Source organism: Diabrotica undecimpunctata, chromosome 3, assembly GCF_040954645.1.
Source record: "Diabrotica undecimpunctata isolate CICGRU chromosome 3, icDiaUnde3, whole genome shotgun sequence".
Classification (NCBI taxonomy): domain Eukaryota; kingdom Metazoa; phylum Arthropoda; class Insecta; order Coleoptera; family Chrysomelidae; genus Diabrotica; species Diabrotica undecimpunctata.
This window is the reverse complement of record NC_092805.1, coordinates 119,471,504-119,486,151: the sequence shown is the minus strand read 5'-3', so window position 1 is coordinate 119,486,151 and position 14,648 is coordinate 119,471,504. Positions and strand designations below refer to the sequence as shown.

The 14,648-nt window shown below is 33.1% G+C and overlaps 1 protein-coding gene across 1 annotated transcript in view; it reads left to right on the top strand.

Moving 5' to 3' along the window:
• The first annotated feature begins 1,984 nt into the window (after nucleotides 1–1,984).
• Nucleotides 1,985–14,648, top strand: part of shep (RNA binding motif single stranded interacting protein alan shepard) — a 327,333-nt gene continuing 314,669 nt past the window's right edge. The window contains exon 1 of the mRNA XM_072526760.1: nucleotides 1,985–2,301. The gene's annotated coding sequence lies outside the window, so the exon portion shown is untranslated. The remainder of the gene's footprint in view (nucleotides 2,302–14,648) is intronic.

Below are 14,648 nucleotides of genomic sequence, written 5' to 3'. Positions count from 1 at the left end.
AGATGTCGCTTTAAAATGTATATTCCCAGCAAACCCTGTAAATATGGGATAAAAATCTTATGTATGACTAATGCACGAACTGGGTATTAACATAATGCTTACATGTATGCTGGGAAAGGTTCAGATGGATTTAGTCTCACAAATGAAAACAGAAGAATGAGCATACCTACTCAAGCAGTTATAAGATTAGTCAAACATCTTTACAATACTAATAGAAATGTAACTGGCGACAACTGCTTTAGTTCAGTTGATTTAGTTCATCATCTACAACAACATAAACTCACTTACGTTGGCACAATGCGAAGAAATAAAAAAGAAATTCATCCACAGTTCCTTTCGCGACCAAATCGTAATGAAGGCGACACTTTGTATGGATTTACCAAAGACCTAACACTTTTATCCGATACAACTAAGAAAAATAAAGCTTTGATATTAATTTCTTCCGTAACACATTGGCCCATGGCTATTTTTTTATAAAATAGTAGACGTATATGTGGAGTAAATTCATACATTATGTTTACTTCGATTCCAGAAAATAATTCTACTAGATTCAAATTTATAGAAACCCTGGCCGATGAACTCGTTTCATAGAAGTCACTCGTGCATAGAAGATATGAAATGCCAACATTACAAAGGCAGCTGAAAGAACCGATTGGAAGTATCCTTGATATTTCCGAAAATAAGGCAAACGAACAAGAAAAGCTTGAAATAAGACAATATTGCTACATCTGTCCATCCAAATTAAGAAGAAAGACTGCATGTTTATCCACAACGTGTCAAAATCCCATATGTTTGTAATGTTCTCGATAAATTTGTATAAATTGTACCAGCTTAGAATAAATTTTTAACGATTTTTTGTGATTTGCAGGTTTTGTGCAGAATTGCAATTAAGTCATTAAGTATGTTGTTTTTAACAATTTTCATATAAAATGTACCTATTTTTAAACATACATATATTATTTGTTTGTACCTATAGATTTATTTTTTTTTGGAATATGACTTTAAAAATTTTGTTTATAAAACATGTTACATTTTTTCTGTTTTTGTTATAAGTCCTACAGCTTGATTTTTTTCTTTTTCAATACTAATATTGTTTTAGTATTAAAAACTGTTTATTGCATTTTTTAGGAGCCAGCTTGACAAAAACAGCTTTTTTTAGCCAGGAGTCTGTCAGACTCATGGTCACCATTTATTATGTAATTAAAAATAGGGTCACCAGTTAAAGGATAAGTTGGGTAATACACCCAAACAAATTGCCACTTTTCGAAAATCTCGAAAATTCATAAGAATATGCTGACCATTGTTTTCGCACTACCTCAGTGACAACCTGGATAAATATAATTGCTGATACTAAAACATTAAAAATGCATGAAAGAAGTATTTTTTGGTACCTAACAAATTCTTTGAAAAATCGAATTAATAAAAAAATATTTTAAGTCCAGACTTACTATATAAAAGTGAAAAACCAGTATTCTTTTTTAAAGAAAGACAAAATTTCAAAATTTTTGGATAAAATCAAAATCGGACAATTCTGAAGATTGTATTATTTTAAAGACTTCTAATAACAAATAATAAAAAAATAAATAAAAATCGTTTAATTTTTCTTACAATGCTATAACTATTTTCCTTTTTTAACATCCATAATTCAAAATAATCATCATCCAAAAGTAGTTTTTATCTCTTTAATTTAAACGACTTGTGGTAGATGGCACTACCAACTACCTTCAAATATTCTATCACTACCGTTTGATAAAGTTATCATTTCATAAAACTTACAAATGGTTTTAAAAGAAAATAATTATATATAATTGTAAAAGCAATTTACTGTTAAAATAAAGTTTTAAATAATAATTAATCATTTACATGCTTAAATTCAATACATGTTCATGACAATACAATTTCCTTTGGCTACTATTTTGTCGATACGGCAACTGTATGTTATTATCGTAGGTGACGTTTGGGTTTATCTACCTCCTACCCTTCATTCATTAGAATATTAGGTGCCCGGTTATATTCTTGAATATTTGAAAGTAGTTTATATAATTTCTTTTATATACATTTACATTTACAATCTTTAGTGCAAAAATCACTGCTAATCTTTATTGACGTTCTCTAAATTTGTATATATTCTCGATATTTTGTGTCTTTTGACATCTGTCAAGTTAGGAGGGCGTATTCGTATTCATTGCCAAGGAATTTTCTTGGAGGATCACGATCAGTGAAATTGTTCGGAAAATCGGTTTTTCTGTACTTGAAGTGCCTTGTTTAGAAATCTTAAGTGCTAAAATCGACATTCTAGACGTAAGTATACACTCTCTGTACATAATTTGAACTTTTATTTCCTCCTATAAAGAATATTTTAAAGATTTCTTAGAAGTACCTTCCATTTTTTGTAAGTGAGTTTAATATCATAGTTTGACATTTTGGATAAATTGTACATAATCATTTCTTTATATTGAAATTAATCAAATGCCATAGAAAAATCCATATAACTGGTGTATCATCTATGGAATTGCCAACTGTACATGTTAAACCTATCATAGTTTCAATTTATTAAAAAATTAAAAAAAGTAGGTAGATAAAAAACTTCTTGTCGAATAATAAGAAATAAATTTTATAATAAAACATGTATAATTTATTTGTCAATTCAATTGTTGTCAAGAATATAGAAGATAGTTATACAGGGTGTTGAATCCGGAAATGCGCTCAAGGGTGTAGATTGGAGATTCTGAGAATTTGCGTATTGAAAGAAAGTAGAAAAAAGAATTTATATTTCTGCGTTAACTTTTTTACAGATTATTTTAATTCAAATTAATAAATATTTAAAAAATAAGGGTATTTAAATTAATCAAAAATATTGTGTTATAATAACTTAAATTTTGAGTTAAAACAATCAAATTATTAAATATATATTTTGTAATATCTTAATTCTGTAAGGATTTTAGATATTAATATTAATAATAATAATATCAATACTATTTACCAAATAATTTTGGAGAAAGTGCTAATTTTATTGATTAATTTGGAAAATTAACTATATCTGAATTAAAAATATTGTAGTGCTTGTTAGACATGTTTCAATTTAAACAAATAGAAAGATAAATCATTCCCATTGCCCAGAAAGTTAATTTTAAAATACTAGTAAATATTAAAAATCTTCACAATAATTACTAGAAGTGACCACCATATTGTTTAATATCTTTCGGCACTCATTCAGTAAGAATTGTAAAGAATGTTTTGACTAAAGTTGATTTATTATTTACTGCAGTAAAATCACTTTTGCAGTTTAAGAATCTCTCAGAATGGCAGCCAACAGTTAAGGTCTAGCCCCATTTGTAATATGGAAAGTTTTGTTTTAAAAATCTAATGATTACCTTAAAATGTGATGAGGCTGCATGAGTTGAAATACATCAAAATGTCAATACTATATTAATTTAGAGAAAAAGTCAAATGATTTTTAAAAAGTCTAAAACTAGAGTTAATAATACAGGGTTCAGGTGTAGCATTGGCACTATCCCTTCGTTGTATTCTGCTTAGGTTCAATAATAGTAGGCAGACCCACATTTGATCCATGGTGCCAGAAGCCTTAGACATCTGACCTGACTGAAATTATTGGCTAAAACTAGGGGTAGAGCGTTTGAACAATCACTGGCACTTTTTTCATCCTTATATACTATAAGATTCAAGAGTAGTAGCATATCTTACTAAAACATAAATTACTAGCAGTATCCCAAGAAGATGATAGTATACAGGTTTAAGCCATGTGACCCCACTCCCTCTAAGAGAAAATTTACACATTCCTGATATCAACAGTATAAAAAGGATTGGAGACTAATCTTTCTGTTGTCAAGACCTTGGTGGCCTCTTCTGCTGGAATATCTTCCATAAATTTTCTGAACCAGTTGTTTGATGTTCTCCAGGAGAATCTTCGTAATGACATCAGTAATTGAGACGATAATCGGCATAGTCTGGATATTTGCCATTCTAAATTGTCTCCTTCGTTGTATCTAAAGATTCTATTTTTGTCAATTTTGTTGTTGTATTTAACACCTAAATTGGTGTTGTTAGCTATCACTACATCAGTCAGCATTGTTTGTCTGCTTTGTTTATTCACTAGTAAGAGATCAGGTTTAATATCTGCCACAGATAGGTCTGTGAGCACAGTATGCCCCCTATATAGCTAGTACTTTTAATTTTTACATATAGTATCACTGATATATTTGTAATACAGGAGGTGGTTGGTTTGAAGAAGTCCTAATTTGTTGGCTAGCTTGAAATGGAGTATCTTTCCTACCGTTATGCTATTTCTAGAATCAGTCACAACAAATCATTGACAGGTTCTGCTAGGATATCAAAATGTATCTTGTCATCCAAATTGGCATTGTTATTTTGGACATAAGGACACTTTAATTATTTGTTCAGGTATTTTTTTTAATCACCTGACCCTGAATATCAAGTAATTGGAAATTTGGCTGGATCCTGATGGTTGTTTTATCATTTGGTGTTCTATGTGTTGTTATGTGAGTAAGAAATGATTTTTTATTGCTGGAATATAATCAGTATTGGTTTTAAGTGCTGCTTGTGTTAAGTTCTTAGTTTCTGTTCTTGAAAGATTTGAGATCATCCTATTTTAACTTTGCTCACTTGAAAGTTCATTTCCTCAAAACCTATGCATTTATTCCTGGTTTTGGAATGATTTATTAGCACTTTTTATAGTAGAATTGAGTTTTCTATATACTAGCTTTCTGAATGCTCAAAAAGTATATTGTGGTATATCCGGTTGTTACTGATGGTGAAAGGATGGTGTGGATGAGGATGCGAGAGAAATTGGTGCAACAAACTGATAACCATTGCCAATGGATCAGACTCAATGGCAAACAAGACTTGGGGATACCTAGGCCTTACCTTAGGAGTGTATTACCTAAATTGTGAGCATTTATTTGCTAACTTTCCCCAGTGTAGGCAACTTCAAACATCATTAGAAGGAATTGTAAATATTTTTGCAAAATTTCCCCAGCATATGAAGGAATTGTGGTGGGTTATATATATTTTGTTATTGACTGTTAGCATCTAGAAATTCTTTTTATTTCCATTAAATGATTACTTATATTTTATTTGACCACGCGATTTTTAAGTATTTATTTGCATTGTCATGTCAAAAAAGTTTACCGCTTTTACCCCCGGTTTTCCCCCTAAAAACCCCCTCGTAGGGGGGTAAAAACGCAAAAAAATCGATTTACCAGGAATCTGTACACTGTAGAAAAAAATATTTCAAATGAAAAATGTAGCTAAAATAATTTTGAACAATAATGTTTATTAGCACTTTTTGTGTAGAATCAATCGTTCTCTCAGAAACAATGCTTGAAGCGACCGGCGATTTTTTATGGCAGTTGCGCGCGTGAAATCAATGTTAAATAAAATTTGTATCAACTCGACGGTAAAATTCGATATTTTTTGATCACAGTATCCTATCGACAAAAATCAAAATGCGTTTTAAATGTGAAGAGTGCAGCTTAGGTATGTAATTTTTGTATTTTGTTGCAAATGAAGTCAGTTTCTATAACTCTTTTCAATTGCTATTTTTGACGATTCTCGTGAGATCAATAAAATGTATCATTTTCATTGACCGGTCATAGTGAAATTTCTATTTTTAGAGACCAATCTTTAAAACCTATAACATGAAATTTCAATTTTGAGTATAGGCAGCAAATATGAGACATTTGAAATACGACTAAAAAATGCAGAATTTAAAATGTTTACATTACAAACGATCGCTCACAGGAAATACATCCAAGAAAACGGTTTTGGGTATAATTTGTAGCAGAAGTTGGGTTCTTTTGAAAAACGTACTAGTGTAATTAAAGAAGAGCAGTTTTAAACATTTTAGATCGTTTGTAAGTTTAAATTCAGCGTTTGTTAAGCATATTTCAAATGTCTCACATTTGTTGTCAAACTTAAAACTAAAATTTCATGCTATAGGTTTTGAAGATAGATTAGGCTCTAGTAATCGAAACGTTATAGTGGCCGGTCAATTAAAGGCATAAATTATATTGATTTCATGAGAATAATAGAAAATGGCAAAAATCGTGCCACTGTTATTTATTTAACACATTTATAAAAACTGTTTAATTGTGGCAAAATAAAAAAAGTTGCATACGAAAGCTGCTTTTTTTACCTTTAAAACGAATCTTGACTTTTGTCGAGAGGACGGTCGGATCAGAAGATATCGAATTTTTACCGTCGAGTTGATACAAATTTTATTGAACATTGATTTCGCGCGCGTAACTGACATAAAAAATCACAGACCGTTTGAAGCGTAGTTTCTTAGACAACGGTTCATTCTATACAAAAAATGCTAATAAACATTTTTGTTCAAAATTATCTTAGCTACATTTTTGATTTGAAATATTTTTTCTATGGCCTACAGATTCTTGGTTAATCGATTTCTTTCCGTTTTCACCCTCTACGAGGAGGGTTTTAGGGGAAAGCCCCGGGGTAAAAGTGATAAACTTTTTTGCATCTTTTTGGCGTCCTAAAATTGACAAAATTTAGCTTGTTCGTATGATTTTTATAGGTTCAGTGGTATTTTCGCCTCTGACGACAGGAGTATTCTAGTGTTGAGTGAAGAAGTTTTTACTTCACTTAACTTATTCTTCTAGATTTGAAAGAAACTATTTGATTTTCGATTAGATTTATACTCATTCCAATAGATCTAGGCTTCTAAGAAAGCGTATTATTCGTTTCTGAGATCTATTTTTATCTGATCTGGTTCTGTTTCAGATATGTAGTGCCTTAGTGAACAATTACCCTCAATATGTACAGGTTATAGCATTTGTATATTCAATTCAAAGTTTTTTTGAAACCAGTTTCTGTTCTTTTGAAATCAAAATAATAAAATATTTAATGCCAGAGAAAATAGTTTCAGTCAGATCCGCAATTACCATACAACTGCAGACTGCAGATTCTGCCCCTTTCTCTGCATTTTCGGAGAATCTACATGTTCTTCTTCTTAGGGTGCCTATCCATTCCCAAGTTGGCGATCATTCTGGCTATGATGACTTTGTTGGTTGCTATACAGAATAGCTGTGTTGAGGTCTTTCTATACCATGCTCTCAGGTTAGCAAGCCAGGATATTCTTTTTCGTCCTGGAGCCCTTTTTTTCTTTAATTTTACCTTGCTAAATGCATTGGAGTAACTCATATCTGCCTTGATTTCTCATTATATGTCCCAAATACTGCAGCTTACGGCCCTTCACGATGTTGACCAAATCAGCGGTTGTGTTCATCCTCCGTAGTACTTCTTCATTGGTAACTTTGTCTGTCCACGGTATCTTCAGGATACTTGTGTATAGCCATAGCTCAAAAACCTGTTTTGATAGAGTTTCCTCCTTCAATGTCCATGTTTCTACTCCCTACAGAAGCACTGAGTACACGTAACATTTAAGGAGCCTTATTTTTGTTTCTAGGGTGAGGTCATGGCTCTTGAACACAGAGCTCATAGTCAAGAATGTACTTTTTGCCTTTCGGATGCGACATTAAATTTTTTGGGTATTGTCCCACGACTCATTGACTATAGTTCCTAAGTAGTTGTACTGTGAGACACGTTCAATTCTCATTTGGTTCACATACAGATTTGCTCCAGTTATGTTTTCCTTGCTGATGATCATTTGCTTGGTTTGGTTGGTGTTTATGTCCAGTCCATAATATGTTCTACTTGTTTCCGTTATTTTGTTCATTTTCTACATGTTGCTTTGTCCATTATGCCAATTTGATAGAGATGATATCTGGCTGAACACTATCCAGTAAGAACAAATGATTAGTCTGGGTTCAGTCTTCTGATGCTAGTAAGAGAATTTTTATGTAGCCATCAGAAGGTTGTAATAACTACATATTTTACTTGCCATTGGCCAGGAGTATGTTTCCAGTAGGCTACATAAAGTTCCTTTAACCATTTTTAGAACATCCTCCACTATACATACATCATCGGCCCATTAAAAGCAAATTTAGATGCTTTTTAGCAAGACTATTAGCAATAGCGTTACCAGCAATTCCTTTATGTTCTGGCAGTCTGGTACCCCTAACAGTTTCTTTAAAGACATTTTTTTTTGTTATCCTTCACTAGTGCTTATTAAGGGACTGTTTGCAGTTGCAAGCTATTACTAATAAGTTGTAAACTTTAGAGTCTTTAGTGCAGCTGGACTGTCAGAGTGATCTTTGTATTACATTAAACCCAACAAAAATTTAATAGTCTGTTATTTTAGCTGATAAATTTAAATATGTAATACAGACAAGATTCTACCGAAATAATTTTTAACTTACCTAGTCTTGTTTTAAATTATTTAAAATTTAAAACTGAATTGAAAATTGTATAACGGAGAATATTTTCGCAATGTGGAAGACGTAGTATGTATTTACTGCGTTGTATTAACAATAATTTGCGTAAGTGTAAAGCTATTAAAAAATTTATGTCCGCTTCGTGTTACTACTATTGAAAAATGACCGTTGTTTTTTAACATCAAAAAAAAAACAAAAACTTTTTAAGAAACACGGTGGCGAAGAACAAATCATTAAAAAACTTTACAGACTAAACGAAAAGGTTATCGACACTTGTGGATTCCTAAAACCTGACGTGTATGCAAAATACTCTATACGCTTTTTTTACTTTTAAAGTTGACCTCCCCATTATTGACCACCATCCACCACTGATTATTGTACCATATTATTCCTGATAGGTCACAAGAAGTTTAAAGATATACTATACATATAAATACATACGGGATCTACACTAAAAGTTTTGCACAGAGCCATCTAGCGGAAGTTACTCGACTTATATTGTATAATTATTATATATATTGTATATAATTATAAATATTGTATAACTTATATAATATTGTATAGTTTTCGTATAATAATCGCCGTATAATAAACAATATCTATTACGAACAAACTGCAGCTGTTAGAGTTGGGGATCAGTTAACAGACGACATAAAGATAAAAAGAGGTGTGCGACAGGGATGTATATTGTCCCCATTATTGTTCAATACATATTCAGAGCACATTATGAACCTAGCGCTAACGGACATAGACGAGGGAATACTTATAAAAGGAGAACGATTGAACAACATAAGATACGCTGATGATACTGTCATTTTTGCAGACAGTCTTAAAGGTCTGCAGACACTTGTCTCCAGGGTGGCAGAAGTAAGTAGCAGGTATGGGCTTGATTTTTTTCTTCTTTAGGTGCCGTCTTAGCGAAGGTTGGCGATGACCTCTGCAAAGTCTTCCCTATTTTGGGCTTTCCTTATTAAACTTTGAAAGTCTAATCCTGTCCAATCTTTGATGTTGCGCAGCCAGGTCATTTGTCGTCTACCCGGGCCGCGTCTGCCTTCTATTTGCTTGATTTTAACATCATCAAAAAAACCAAATACATGGTTATAAGCAAAAATAGGATACCACCTGGTCAATTACTAGTTAACCAACAACCTATAACACAAATCACCAACTTTTGTTATCTGGGTGCAAACTTAAGTGAACAGTGGGACCAATCGACGGAAATTAAGATAAGGATCGAAAAGGCAAGATCAGCTTTCGTCAAAATGAAAAAAAATCTTTAACAGACACGATATAAAATTGGAAATAAAAGTTCGTTTACTAAAATGCTACGTATTCGCCGTTCTTTTATATGACGTGGAGTCATGGACCTTAACTAAAGCATCACTGAAGAGACTCGAAGCATTTGAGATGTGGTGCCATAGACGCATGTTGAGGATTTCTTGGATAGACAGAGTTACCAACGAAGAAGTACTACATAGAATGGGTAAAGAGCGCGAACTAGTCATAACCATAAAACGTCGCAAACTAGAATACCTGGGCCATATAATGCGCAATGAACAACGATACAACCTACTTCGGACCATACTTCAAGGTAAAGTGCATGGGAAAAGAGGTCCAGGACGAAGAAGCATATCCTGGCTGCATAACCTGCGAAAATGGTTTAACTTAACCACTACCGGACTTTTCAGGGCAGCAGTCAACAAAGTCAGAATAGCCATCAGTCAGGATAGGCACATAAGATAGGCATATAAGAAGATAATTTTCGTATGTTTTTCGTGGTTTAGTATCAACAATTTTTTAAAATAATCAATTTCCTAAAAAATGTAAATGTCCCGTGAAAATTTTCGTGCGATGATTTCATACGATTTTCTAGTTGGCCTAACTAAACAACAATACGTAGATTGACTTCGTATTGGTTTTCGTGATAAAGGACCAAACCTATCAACTGTTTACAGATGGGTTGAAGAATTCAATTGTGAACGCACCAGCCTCAGTGACGAATTATTTGGAAGCTGTCCCTCCACAGCTGTTCTCCCACAAAACATTGATAATATGCGAAGTAAGATTTAAGCAGATCGATATGTTACCTATTGTGAGATCCATACATCATTGATGATAGACATGAGTCAAATACAACAATTTTGCATGATCACTTGACAGTGAGAAATATGTGCAGTCATTGGATTCCTCATAATTTAATTGCAGGTATAAGAAGGCTCGTATCGATTGGTGCCGCGCCAACCTGTGTTAAAACATGGATAAATTGCTATGAACCCGAAATGAAAAACTAACTAATTGTATGGGTTATAAGACGAGCCAAATCCAACAAAAATAGTCGGCATTCGCAGCGTTGTTGTGTTTTTTGAAAAAAAGAGACATTTTACGATGTTTTCAGGCAATTTTAGAACCATTAATACTGAATGGTATATAACCAACATTTTTTTGGCAGAAGTGATTGATGAACTCCGCAAAAGCAACAGGAATCGTCACATCACATCCTCTTGCACCAGAACAATGCCAGCTCTCACATTCGAGTATTTGGAAGCGAACAATATTGATTTGGTGGGCCATCTTGCATACAGTTCTGACTTGATACTGACGCGGTACCCAGTTTTAAGACGCCAAATCATCATCAATCAGCCAATCCCGTCCACTGCTGGACATAGGCCTCCCTCAGTTCTTTCCAGTGTTCTCTACACTGGGCCGCTTGTAGCCAGTTTCCCGCTACGCTTTTTATGTCGTCGGTCCATCTAGTCGGTGGTCGTCCTCGGCTTCTTTTATAATTTCTGGGCCTCCATTCCATAATTCGTCTTGTCCATCGTCCATCTTGTGTTCTGGCTAAGTGTCCTGCCCAGTTCCACTTAAGTCTCGTGGTTCTTTCGATGACGTCTTGAACTCCTGATCTTTGCCTAATTTGTCGGTTTGTTATGTGGTCTCGGAGGCTCACATTCAGCATTGCACGTTCCATGGCTCGTTGTGTAACTCTTAGTTTATTCGCAGATTTCTGCGTGAGTGTTAAAGTCTCTGCTCCATAAGTTTGTACAGGCAAAACACATTGGTTATAAACTTTTCGCTTGAGACACATGGGAATTGAACTTTTTAGAATATGGCTTAGTTTGCCAAATGCTGCCCATGTCAGGCCTATTCGCCTCTGTATTTCATTTGTTTGATTGTTTTGTTCAAACAAAGACGCCAAATAAGGCGGTCGAAATACATAGAAATGTACGATTGGTTTTTTCGAATGAAAAGTGTATTGATCCCAAATGCGCATACTGTGAAAAACAAGAAAGCTGATTTTTCTCAAAAATATGTTTTCCCTTTATTATTATTTAAAAGCATTTATAAATTTTAAAATCCGTATGCTAGAGTTTCTGCAGATTAGATTATAACTGTCTGCTGGGATAATGAAAACCTACTTAATGTCACAGATACTAAACCAGTGGTCATAAATCTTTTGGTAGATGTGGATTTTTCATCTTTTACGGGAACTTATAATGTCAAAGAGACAATTTAAACTGATATTTATTACATTTATCATTTAGTTACTAATAAGTAGCGAAGTTTCATGAGACAATTTACAGTTCATCTAATACCGCAAAAGCTTTCGAATTGAAAACCGTACTTCGTTTCTAGCCAGGAATCGATCAGTTTTATATTAACGATTGTAAGAATAAAATTAGATACATATCAAATAACTTGGGAGTTATTGGATCGAAATAATGATTTAAAAATTGGAGTTTTGTGCCGTCCGTCAGAGAATTAGTGCAGCCAACACTGCAACAGATACGGAAAAACTGATGGCAGGTTTGGTTCCAAATTTAAAAGTTACATAGGGAAAGCCCTAAATAAAAAAAAACACATTTTCTGGTATAGATATTCTGGGTATTATAAACCATCCTATGTCAAGTTGTACCCTAGTGGATAAAGAGTTAAAATCAGTTGATCAGTCTCTCCTCACATAAATCCTGCCCGGACTCCAATCTTTTTTTATTTTTATTATAAAATTAATGTTTTTGTATTTCATTCTCAAGTTATTTGTAATTTAATTTTTTATAAAAAATTAAACTTGAAAAACCAAACTAAGATCAGTCTAAGATGATTCTTGTCGATAGGACACTCTAATCAACAATATCGAATTTTTACTGTCGAGTTGATACAAATTTTATTTTGATTTCGCGCCCTACCTGACATTGAAAATCACTGGTAGCTTCCAGAGTTGTTTCTAAGAGATCGGTTTATTCTATAAAAAAGTGCTATAAACATTTTTTAACAAAATTATCTCAGCTACATTTTTTATTTGAAATATGTTTTTTACGGTGCACAGATTCTTGGTAAATCGATTTTTTCCGTTTTTCCTTCCTACGAGGGAAGCTTTTAGGGGGAAGCCTTATGGTAAAAGTAGTAAACTGTTTTGCATCTTTTTTAGGGTTCCAAAATTAACATTCTCAGCAAAATTCAGCTTGTTCATATGATTTTTAGAGGTCAAATCTGTGAAGACTGGACTACACTGGGATTCTATTCTTCTTCTTGATGTGCCTATCCGTTACGAATGTTGGCGATCATCATGGCAATCTTTATCTTATCTGCAGCAGCGTGGAAAAGCTGCACAGATATTGTATTGAACCAGATTCTGAGGTTCTTTAACCAAGATGTTCTTCTTCTTCCTGGACCTCGTTTTCCAAATATTTTTCCTTGCAGGATGATTTGGCATGGGATTCTATTGGATCTTATAAATGTTTTAAAAAAAAAATCAGTAATGAAAATTTTTCTTTAAAAGTATTGTCAAATTAAGATATCAAATAGAAGAAGCATGAAGGAATTATGAGATTCTTGTCTATAGCAGCATTGGACTTTTTTGTCCTGTTTTGGCAGATTTATCACGCTTTTCAAATCCGCTCAATGGTACAGTTTTGACGTCATACAATTCTTATCGTAAAATAACTATACAACTGATTAATAACTCAACATTTACTAAAACAATTGATATTTCCGAAAGGGTATGACACGGACTAAACAACCCTAAATAATGAAATATGATATATCTAATCTAGTATTTGATAAATACATCCGGCCGACTGGAAACCATTCTATCCGCCTACAGCGTAATAGGTTGGCATCGCCGACCATCATCATCAGCATCGATATCGAATCGTAAATCCCTTTTGCCATAAATACAATCACGTTCCAAATGTCGTTACGGAAGACTACATGCCGGCATTCTGGCGGTCCTCTGGTGCTGGCGTAGTCACTTTATACAAGACTCATGAAACGTATCGAATCGATTACAAACGTCAACAGTCTTAGAATGATATCTAAGAAAACGAGAAAAATCTTAAAATGTAATAAAACGCTGTAAATTGATTTTCTAATTTTTTACAAGGTGTATTAAATGAACACATTGTTTCATTGACAAATGATCTGTCTAAATTGATGAACTACCGATCGAAATTATTAATTTTTCAATATAAGTGGTTAATTTAGTGTGCTCTCTGTATAAATATTTTGTGTGTTTGGCGATATATCGTTGTTTTCGTGGTGTTGTTTTACTTTGAATTTTTTTTCTTGGTGTGCTCTACTAAAGGTGTTGAATGTAAGCGATAATCAAGGAAAGAAAAACAATTCTTTTTATATTTATTTATGTGTAAGTAAGTGTAAAGTGTAGTAAAACGTCTATAGGCAGGGTCGAGTAAAATAACCTTTGAGATGGCTAAACATTTTTAACTTTATCTCAGCATGAATTCGGTCAATGTAATGTAACTTGCATACATTTGGCGCAACTCACGCAACTTAGTGATAATTTGATTATATAAATTAACTGTCCTATTGATTGTCCTAGTTTAATTTTTCATAAATTATTAAATTGTTCTTGTAAACAATATAAGCCAGGACTGATAATTTTTGAGACAAAAAAAAATGTAAGGGGATGGAATATATTGTAAAAGGAAGAAAATATAATAAAAATTAAAGGAAAAATAATTTACGGGCGATCTGACGTTGGGAAGTGGAAGGAGGTGGGTTTTTAAAGTGGTCGTTTTTTTTTCACGATTTCCGGCAAAACTATGTCCAATCGAAAGAAAGTTTATAGCAAAGTTGTAGGTAATAAAAAGATCTACAACTTTTGTATTTATCCACAAGGAAACTAAGTTCCTGTCGCTGGCTGTATACCATGTGTCACAAAAAAATTATTTAAAAATCCTTTATAAAAGGTATATAATTAAAACACGCTATCGAGCTACATCACAGAACGTTTTCGGAATTAATATTCCATCATCAGTGTTATCTAGATGTGCATGTTTTGAGCCACTAAATACTTGG